Below are 11059 nucleotides of genomic sequence, written 5' to 3' on the forward strand. Positions count from 1 at the left end.
GCACTTGCTCAGGAAAAAAAAAAAAAAAATTTTGCATAATTGATCAAGAGTGGGCTCTTTGGTATTCGAGTTATTAAGTTCTTAGGGGACTTTGTGCCTAGTGACCTAAGGCTTTTAGAGTCTGGGATCCGCTAACCTAACGCTCGTTATATGGATACCATTGTATAAGTCTTTTGTGGACCTCACTCATTGCACGGTCAAATAAGCATTTGAGTTGTAAATAAAAAGCACGATTCCGTAGTAAGCTCTAGAGTTCTTGTAGTGTTGTATATCACTTTGTGCTAGAATTTTTATTCTTTGTATAATCGTAGGATTGCCTTGAGGATAGTCTAGTCATAGTAATTGGTCTAGTTCCAAAGCATATATGTTAAGCATTTGCACACACCATGTTTCTGGCGGTATGTCCGTTTGCATGAGTTTATTGATCTTTAGTGTCTAACTGCATTCGTTGAGACGTGACAATTTGGTTGGTTAATTGTAGTAAGGGGGATCGTTGCATTTTCATATAGATTGCATTCATGCATATTTTTATTTGTTTTGAGTCTGTGACGCTTGAGGACAAGCATCGATTTAAGTTTGGGGGTGTGATAAGTGGCATTTTATACCACTTAGAACGTCTTAAAATGGCTTAAATTGGTGTCTTGAAATCAAGTATTTTGTGTATTTGATGCGTTTTTCTAGTGTTTATGCATTTCAGGCTATTAGTTGCATTTCGGAGGAGGAATCATCAAGAATAAGCCTTGGCATGTGTTCACCATTGCGAGAGGAAAAGAACGGGCAGATTACGGCGAAGAAACGGAGCAAACATGGAATTTTTCCAGAAGGGTCCTGCGCGCCCGCGCAGTAATGCTGAGCGGCCGCGCAACAGCCTTGCGCGCCCGCGCAGAAATGCTGAGCGGCCGCGCAGGGTCGGGGAAAAAGATATATTATTTTAGACTTCTACTTCTGTTTGGCTTCCACTTCTATGTAATCTGAGTTTTATGGGACTATTATATAGGTAGATTTGAGACGTTTTTCACAGAGTATTAAGAGGAGATTATGTTTTAGATTGTGTTTTGCAAGAAGCGAAGGAGATAAGGAAGAAGACAGATTTAGCACAGCAACGAAGGGGGAGCATATATTCTTGTGATTCTTGTTTCGTTGTAACGTTGGATGCTAGTTTTCTTGCTTTGACTTATTTACTCTTGTGACGTACTCTGTTTTAATATAATCAGTTTAGTTATTATTTTCTTGTGTTTGTTTATCATGATTTCATATGAACCCATGATGGCGATAAGTTCTATTATGGGCTAATCGTGATCATGGGGTTGCAATGGATTTATTATGGAATTCTTTAGTTAATTGTTTAATACTTTAGTATGTGATGATTGCATGATATCTAGTATTGGTTGTGCGTATTCTTCTTATGTGCGTCGCGAACATATAAGATAGGGTGTTAATCTCTTGTGAAGCGACGGTGGATCTTGAGATTTAGAACTTGCCATGCTAGCATAGGTTCATGTACGTTGTGCATGATTAGTGGGTAACTCTAACAGTTTTATTTTCCCTATGTAATCAAAAAGGGATAACTTGTGCTTAAATCGTTGTGTTGTCAATTTCTGTAGACATATAGGAACTCAACATAATTGATGACTATTCAACTTCTATCTTAATTATGGATGTTTGGTAGAATGGTATTAGTACAATGAAAGTTGGCTTTTATCAGTTTCGTGTTATTCGATTAATATCATCACTGTCACATGCTAAAGGTAATAACAATGGCTATAGAAGGAAGTAATAATGAAGTTGTGATCTTATGAGTGTTTTATTATTGATAAATTGAAGTGTTAGTTAAGTGGTTAATTAAGTAGTTAATTATAGTTAATATTTAATCAACAATTTTAAGTGTTATTATCTTAACATTGAGAAGTAGTCATACATTGGTGAGTGAGTTAAATTAGACAATAAATTAGTCTGAGTCTCTGAGGGAACGAACTAGAAAGTATTCTATATTACTTGCGAACACGTATACTTGCATGAATATTAGTGCGTGATTTCGCCCTAACAACAAGCTCATAAGGATAATGTCAATCTGGGTTTCCCCGTCAAGTTCAGCACCAAGGATCTCTATCTCATTCAGATGAGACATCATCTTGAGAACATGATCCCTTATAGGTGTGCCTTCAGCCATCTGAGTGTTCATTAAAGCCTTTATGGCTACTTGCCTAGCAGCCCTATTCTGATCTCCAAAAAGTTCCTTGAGATTAAAGGGCATATCCGAAGCAGTGGCCATAGACTGATGCTGATGCTGCAAAACACCCGACATTGCTGCCAGAATGTAACATCGCGACATTTCATCAGCCTTAATCCATCATTTATAATACTCTTTCTCATCTCCAGGAGCATCAACAGCAGGCTGTTCAGGCTTGGGTTCATAAGTGCAAAACTTGTACTCCTCAGCAGTCAACATAATGTCCAAATTTCGTTTCCATTCAATATAGTTAGGTCCGGTAAGTTTGTTATCCTTAAGTATGGTGAATAGTGGATTAAAACCCATTTTATCCTGAGAATCATGCATAAAAACATCACATAAATAAGGGTGCATTAATTATTAAGATCTATTGATTCCTCTAACAATTATTAAAATTTAATGCACTAACATATAATGTAACACCCCCAAATCCGGGGTCGGGGATCCGGGTTGTCACGAGTTCCATTTCCCTTAATAACACCCAATCTTAATAATTAATCAACTACTCTGTACTGTGACCCCACAATAAACACACACACCACACGTTATAGTCTCAGAGATGAACATCCAAAAATAATCACAAGTCATTTTATTCCACAATTATCTGCCAATACACCTTAAAAGGTTTTCTGAATAAATTTACATTTTCTTTGCCATTATTACAATTCATAAGTATACATAAATATGGTACATCAAAAGTTGAAGCCTAGTCTATTGGTAGTTCCCACCTTAGCTACAGCGACTTCAATGCCTATAGGAAGCTGCAGAACGTTTCCTATCCGCTCGCGAATTGGGAGCTTGGTCCTGTTCATCTTGTCTATCTGATGTTGTGTGATGAAAGAAGAAAGCAAGGGTGATCAGCAAGCCCACCAAAATAATATGTATAATAATTTACAATATATGAGCCTTCTCATAGTACTCATGAAAGTCTTGGTCAAAAGAAATGAACCAAGTTTGATATCTTAATGCGATGAAGTCGCAAAATATTCAGTATATATGCATATATACTTTTCAAAATCTTGGAAGTCCTCTTTCATGTATAATATACACAGAGTTCCAGTGTATAACTGTATAAAAATATCGTTGCAAGGTGATCTCATATATCTAACCTTGTCTCAACGTTTTTCTGAAAATCTTTATCATGCATAAGATAATCATTTACTAGATATAAGTTTAAAAGATGAAGTTACAAGATACTCCAATATACTTATATCTTTTCCAAATACTACTTGAACTACCACCGTTCAAGTTATAATTAGTTTCAAAAGTTCATCACGTAGATGAGACTACAAGACCAGATTTGAATAGATTAAATCTTTAAAATATCATCAAAATAAAATGAAGTTACGAGATACTTCATTTGATGCAAACATCATTTTGAAAACTTGACCTTGCCAACACTCAACAATCGCCCAACCGTAGCCTTTCTATCGAAGTGCTCTGGGTAGTGTTGCAGAAATATCCAATTGGATGATGAACTCATTACGGGAGTTTGCCGCTCCAGGAAGACCACTTACGATGATCAGTCGTAGTAGTGCAACCCCACCATTTTCTACATGTAGAGGAGAACCTGTCGGATTTACTTGTCAACCGAACACTGAACTCCTAAGGAATGGACCGCCTTAGCGGAACTTCCAGGCCATTTGGGCCAATATAATAAGGCTGGGTCGGCGCCACTCGACCACTTACGCCACTCCTAGTTCAGATGAAATCCATGACTCTGAAACGTAAAGCTCGTTCCCCCTTTCCCCAAGTAGAAACTTGTTGATACGGCTCCACCAAGAAGTCGTATCTAGTTGGAAAGGAGAACTCACCGATATTTCCCAGGCGATGCCTGTTAATGGATTAACTTATTCCAAGAATTTTACTTCCCGAGTGTTGGGTAAGTAATCGATTCATTTAACAAAACAGCAACCTTGTTGCGAATATAAAACACACCACAGAGCCGGATCCCTCAGGTTTTGAGCGAGTATTTAAATCCCCTTCGAAAGGAGGATCTTAAATATAAAAATGAGTTTTGGGATCCGCTCTAACTTTTAAAAATCATTTTGAAGACTCGCAAAACATTTTTAAGAATGTTTGGAGTGATGCTGATTTAACAAAATAAATCAGTCCCAATATATTAGAAAATATCTGAATATTATTATTTAAATAATATTTCCATAAAGAATAATCTTTATAAAAATAATTGAAGTAGAAGTTTTGAAACTTATACTTGAAATGAATATTAAATATCCAAAGATATACCTATACAAAAGTACTATCTTTATTTGAATAATCAAAAGTGAGTTTGATTATCGACACCTTATTCTTTAATAAAATAAAGAATATATCTCAGCAAATAATCGGAGTCATAGATCCTCAAATGAATATTCAAATAATATTCTATAAATAAAATAAGCTGAGTCAAAAGCCCTCGAATGAATATTCGAAATAATATTCAATAAATAAATAAGCTGAGTCATAAGCCCTCGAATGAATATTCGAAATAATATTCATTAAATAATAAGCTGAGTCATAATACCTCGAATGAATATTATAAATAATATTCATTAAATAAAATAAAGGAGTCATACATCCTCAAATGAATATCCAAGTAATATTCAATAAATAATATAAAGGAGTCATAAGTCCTCGAATGAATATTCAAGATAATATTCATTAATAAAATAAAGTTATCGAATAAACCTTATTCGGTTAATAGTTTTGAAAACTATAATCATATATATATATATAAATATATATATATATATAAAATCTACTCGGGATCCTCGACTCCCGGTTTTAGAAAATGTTTTCACCTTTGGGTCCCTATACTAAGGGTATATGCAAATTACCGTTATTCTCTAGTATAGGTATTATCAACTGAACCAACAGATATATATGGCAAGAATACGAAACAGGCATGCATATATATACCATATCAGCATGCTTCAATATATCGCAAAATTTGCTAATTAACCAACATGCATCTATCACAAGATAATGCATATACATATATACATCACAACAACAGTATAACGGGTAGAAAACTTGCCTGAGCGACTGGGGGTGATAAAAGGCTTGAGACGAGTCTGGTAACCTATAAAAAACAAGTAAGTTGGAATTAAACCAAAGTCACTTGTAAATCTATACTCTAACTACCTTAGACTCTAACGCTCGCTTTGCGCTTACTGATTCTCTTAAGTCACTCGAGTACCCTCGGCTCCACCATTTTTTATAATTTAACCATTACAAGTTTTAAGGCGATTCCTTCGCGAGTGTCTTACCAACTGCCTAACACTCTTACCATAATTGTTTCATACACTAATTAACTATTTTTGGTCATTAACATATGTTTCAAAGTAAGGCGAGGGGAAAAGTTTTGTTCGCGAAACGCCGTTACTTAAAACGGTCGTTTCTCCTAAACCGTACATCGGAATCAAACGAACTATATATCAAAACGAAGCTCGTAACATGAACTATCTAAACATGGCAATGGTCATAATCTAGCAGGGAGTTCTCGGGTCCAAATGTTATGAACAAAAGCAGTCTAAAGTAAATCGGACATTACGACGGCTATGTTTACGCGATTACCAATGTTTAAACTACTCCAATTAACCACCAACCAACTCATAACCATCAATACAACAAAACTTCACCTAAACCATACCACATCAGTCCATAATCTCCAAGGTTTTCAACTCAAACAACCACAATCAAGACCTATGAACTATAATCAAGCTTCAATTACCAAAACACTTCCAAATCAAACCAAACTACTAATAATCACAATCCATGCTTCTCATTTCACAAAACCAACCATTAAACTTACTAACAAATAAAGTAAAGGCTAGGGTTTGAAGTTTATACCTTCCTTGGGAGGTGTTAAGTTGCTAGGAAGCCTTAGAGAGCCTCCTACAAGCTTGATCTTTCCAAAGAAATCAAGAACACAAAGTTAGGCTTTGAAGTTTCTAAAAGTCCGATTTAAAGAACTGTAAAAATAAGGGTCTTACCATGATTATTTGGACGAGACTTGTGAACAAGGGTTGTAGGCCATCTCAATACCTTTCCAATGAGCTATAGAACACAATATTTGAGTGAGAAATGAAGGAGATACAGCAGTTTTAGTGTGCTGGTTCTGTTTTGGCCGAGAGCAATGGAAATGGGGGAGGAAATGCTTTTGCTTTCTTGTGTTGGTGGAATAATGTGGTGGATAATGATGGGTTGTCTTGATATTTTGCTAGGTTAATAATAAACAAAGGAGTTAGTGGAAGATGATCTCACCATTTGCCATGTGTTGGTGATTTGTGGTGAGATGAGATCATCCCTAGTTAACTATATAATTAACTAGCCATTCCTTCCTAACTATCACTTGGTTTCTTGTTTGATCAACCATCCACTTGCCTTGCCACTTGCAAAGGTATTTACAAGAGTCGTTATTCATTTCTTTGTCCGGTTATCACTCAATCTCGTTGATCGTTTGGTTAAATACCTTAATGGTTTTATTGATAAAATCTTCTTGGTATTTTTAATACCTAAATTAATTCTCCTTTATAATCCTTGAATTTAAAATCCTTCATCTTAATATTAATTCCTTAAATCCCTTAATGTCTGGTGGAAATCTCGGGGAAAAATAAAAGTGCTCGTTTTCAAAATCCGACAGCTTTTACATACACTTATTTTCTTTATGGAATACTAATACGATCTTAGAATTTCCATAACAGTACTCCTATATATCGTGGTCTGATAATTTTTCTTAATCAGCATTGTCAGCAAAAGTTATTATTCATCCGGGTTTCAAAAATCTCCAAAAATTGGGGTTATTACAGTCTCCCCTCCTTAAAAGGATTCTGTCCCGGAATCAGATAGAAAACACTTGGGGATGCTTTTCTAGCATTGTGCCTTCTAACTCTCTAGTCAATTTTCCACATTATGGTTCTACCACCAAACTCTGACTAGTTTGATAACCCTTCTCCTAAGCACTTGTCCCTTTTCGATCTATAACCCTTCCTGGTTGCTCCATATAGGTTACGTCTGGTTGCATGTCTATGAGCTCATATGCCCCTATTTATCTGGCATCCGAATTACATTTTCTAACATTGATACGTGGAACACGTTATGAACTTGCTACATATTCGGGGGTAGGGCTAGCTCATATGCTATCTTCCCAATATGTCTTAATATATCCAAGGGTCCAACAATTCGTGGACTTAGCTTCCCTTTCTTTCCGAACCTCATCCTTCCTTTCCAAGGGAATACCTATAACAACACTAGGTCCCCCACTTCCTATTCCTTGTCCTTTCGTGTCAAATCAACATACTTCGTGTTCCCATCTTGGGCTACTACCAGCCGTCCTCTGATTAAAATCTATTATATCCTTGATCCTTTGGACTACTACGGGTTCGAGCATCTTGCACTCTACAACTTCATCCTAACATAAGGGAGATCGACATTGTCTTACCTCAAGGATCTCATAAGGCAATATCTCAATACTGACATATGATCTATTATCGTAAGAAAACTCAATCCGTGTTAAGTGATCATTCCAAATTCTTTCAAGTCTATTGCACAGACTCTCATTATAGCTTTTAACATTAGAGCTTTTGCTTCTCAATACCCATTCTTTTCCAGTTCGTAATCGCTACTACCTTTCGTTCCTAATATTATACTGGTTATACTTTTGCTCGTTAGCGTTCTATAACCTTTTAATAACCATGCCAACCTTAGTATCACGAATGTGTTTCCATTCCGAATACTACCACAACTTTATTACTCCTTTTTCAGCTGTTTCTATTTTCGAAAGCTTAATCCTTCATATAGAAGTAAAAGAATTTATTGAGAGATCACTATGATCATGAACACTTGTTATATCGCATAGTTAGTACATAAGGTGGCCAGCCTTTAGTACTTGACAAGCAATTAAACAATAGATGATATCCTACTAGGCTTCTATCACACAGATAGATAGTCATTCGGCAATACCTCCCCTTTCTGGGAGGGTTGTTCTTCTCAGCTTACATGAAATGAAAAGAAGAGAAAAGAACGAATTGAAGAGAATTGTATATATGAAAAAATATACTGCCACAAAATATCTGGGTTGGAACCTACCTCTGAACTATAGAGGTTTGTCATAGGAGAACAAAACATATATGTATTTATATCAACATCAAGTATTATAGCATCGCATTTCACATGCCTAAATATTTTCGACATTCCGTCCATCATTCTATGGACCCATGCTCTTCCTCGAGCTTATACACAATCACCTTTGAAATTCCCTCGATATCGAAAATCGAATCTGGGATCTCATTCTAGACCTCATCGTTACTAGAATCCATTTCTATACCGCAACCTTCTTCGTATGGGTAATACTACTCTTTATCGATAAGAAGGAATAAATATATCATAGGTAGATAATCGACTAATTAGTCTATCAATGATAACTTATACACCACCATGACCCGATTAGTGGTACTACTCTCAACATCCATTCCAATACAACTCTCACGGTTGTAAGTAATCAGCTCATTACTCTCAGAATCATTCCTGCATTACTATGGCCCACGTGACCTACTGTAGTCATTCGTTTTCCATGAAGTTTTAATAGCTAACCATACGGAGTCCATTCATATCATATCGACTTCTTTAAGAGCAGGTAACATGATCACCGTTCTTGATTCATTGAAGAACACTCCTGATCCTGACGTACATTCATGACGTGAAGCAGATTAAATTGCAGAAGAAGGTTCAATGAAAGCAATGATCGCAGGTTAATACCATTCTTATCATATGCCTTCAATAGAAGACTTAACTCAAAGGTTGTTTAGTGCCCTGTTTTTTTTGAAACATGGTCCAGGCTCATTCTCAAGATTGTATCTCCTGAGATAGATAGCCCGCTCATGGCGATTACACGAATTAAACCTTTACCAACTACTATTACGGTTGGGTATTGCACAGTCATCAGAAGGAATGTCACTCTTCCAAACCATAATACAACCTTCATAGCTTTAACCATCATCACTGTATTCCTTTGGCACAAGCGCCTATAATTATCCTCTTACCTTTAAGTGTCGGCCACCTCTTTGGCCTTTCCTGATAGTAAAATTTCCTTACAGTCAATTCATTTTAACCACCTCCAAATAAATTTTCTACTCATTTCAATCACAGCTTATGTGAAATGCTTTTCTTTAATATCTGATGAGTTAAATAAAAAAAATATCACCATTTTTTCCATAATTATTGCCTCAATCTTTAGAGGTTAATCACTGTCACGACCGACTCTCAATTTATACTTAGAACATCTTTTATCTTAGGTCTTAATTACCCATGAACAATTTCGACCCTTTACTGGTTCGATCCATACTTTCTCGTGGTTTAACACGTGCCCCACTTGGCCATCATTATAATTATGTCATATTTTCCTTTATCAACATTTTATTCTTGAGAATTTCGAATATTTCCTTTATCCTTGTAAAACCTCTAAGGTTATCCTTCAATCATTCCTCCTGTATTCCCTATATACAGGGCCTATCAAAATACCATTTACTAATACTAGAACCATTGTCTATATACTTCTGAAAAATTTCTCCACTGATCCTTAAAGGTTATTATTACCTTAATCCTTTCCAATTCATACTGTCAATAACTCATACTATCCCTATTAAGGGTGAAATGCCAAACTTTATGCATTCCCTAGGATTCGTTTAAGTACCGAATATTCTATCTTAATTCCACCTTTAAAAAGGTACAAGATCCTTCCATGGATAAATAAAGTCATCTATCCCTGATAAGGGTATCTTATTCAATCATTTCCACCTCGATAGTCTATACCGAATTTCACAATAGCATCCTTATTCAAGTTAAGGTCAATCCACATGGCTCCAAAAGATAAAAATGGTTATCCGCTTTTCTTTCCTGATTTGGTAATGAATCACATGGATGATCTGGAAGATATGGCGTGTTCAACGGAACGTCTTCTAATAAATTATTTACTTTTGTTATTTATCTCAACAGTCATCTCAATGTTGGGATATCTTTCATACCTGGCGTCCCTTCCTGGGTATCAAGCCCACCGGTCTTACACTTAACATTCTTGAAGGTCATTCCTCATCCAATTTCTAATTTCTTACTCCTTGTCTCCTCAGTCTATCCGCGTCTCAATATTATCCTTCAACTATCTCAAGGTTTTCAAATCCTCCCAACTTACAGGGGATAAATAATTATCTCTTATGCCTTCAACCATCAATTTAACTCATGGGGAATCCCTCATCTGCGATTAAATACTTTCTATTTCTATTGCTACGAGTCTTTAGAGTTTCTAATCCCAATCCTATCATTCCTCAAACTCTATTGCCTTTATATTCCTTCCACTTCAGTTTTTTTATTTTTTTCTCTTATCATTATTTCATGAACCAACAACAACATAAGCATGATTTCAAATATCCCGCATTCTGGATTCGTGTCCTCAGAAACGAATCTGAGAACTTTTATAACTTAGATTCATAATTCATCGTACTCATCCGCTTTGTTATAGCTCCAAAGCTTTTACTACCTCCATAACCTTGGGGAAGTACTTACCCAAAATAATTGTCTGAACTTAAATCAGTTTATTATAATCTCTTGCTCCGTGCCTTCCTTGGCCTTCACCAGCGGGTGGCCTCTTTAGGAGGGTAAGTGACAAAAATAGTATTTGGGATCATCAATCATTTGAATCTCAATGATTCCTGTATTTCCTTTAGCCAGGCTCTTGCCTCGACTGGGTCAGCTTGTTCCTTGGAACTCTGAGAGCTTAGCGACCTTAAGGTCCTGAAAGAGTCTCACCGCATTGTTTCCTCAGGGGGGTGGTGG

The sequence above is a fragment of the Apium graveolens genome, chromosome 2 (assembly GCF_009905375.1).
Source record: "Apium graveolens cultivar Ventura chromosome 2, ASM990537v1, whole genome shotgun sequence".
In the NCBI taxonomy this organism is placed as follows: Eukaryota; Viridiplantae; Streptophyta; class Magnoliopsida; order Apiales; family Apiaceae; genus Apium; species Apium graveolens.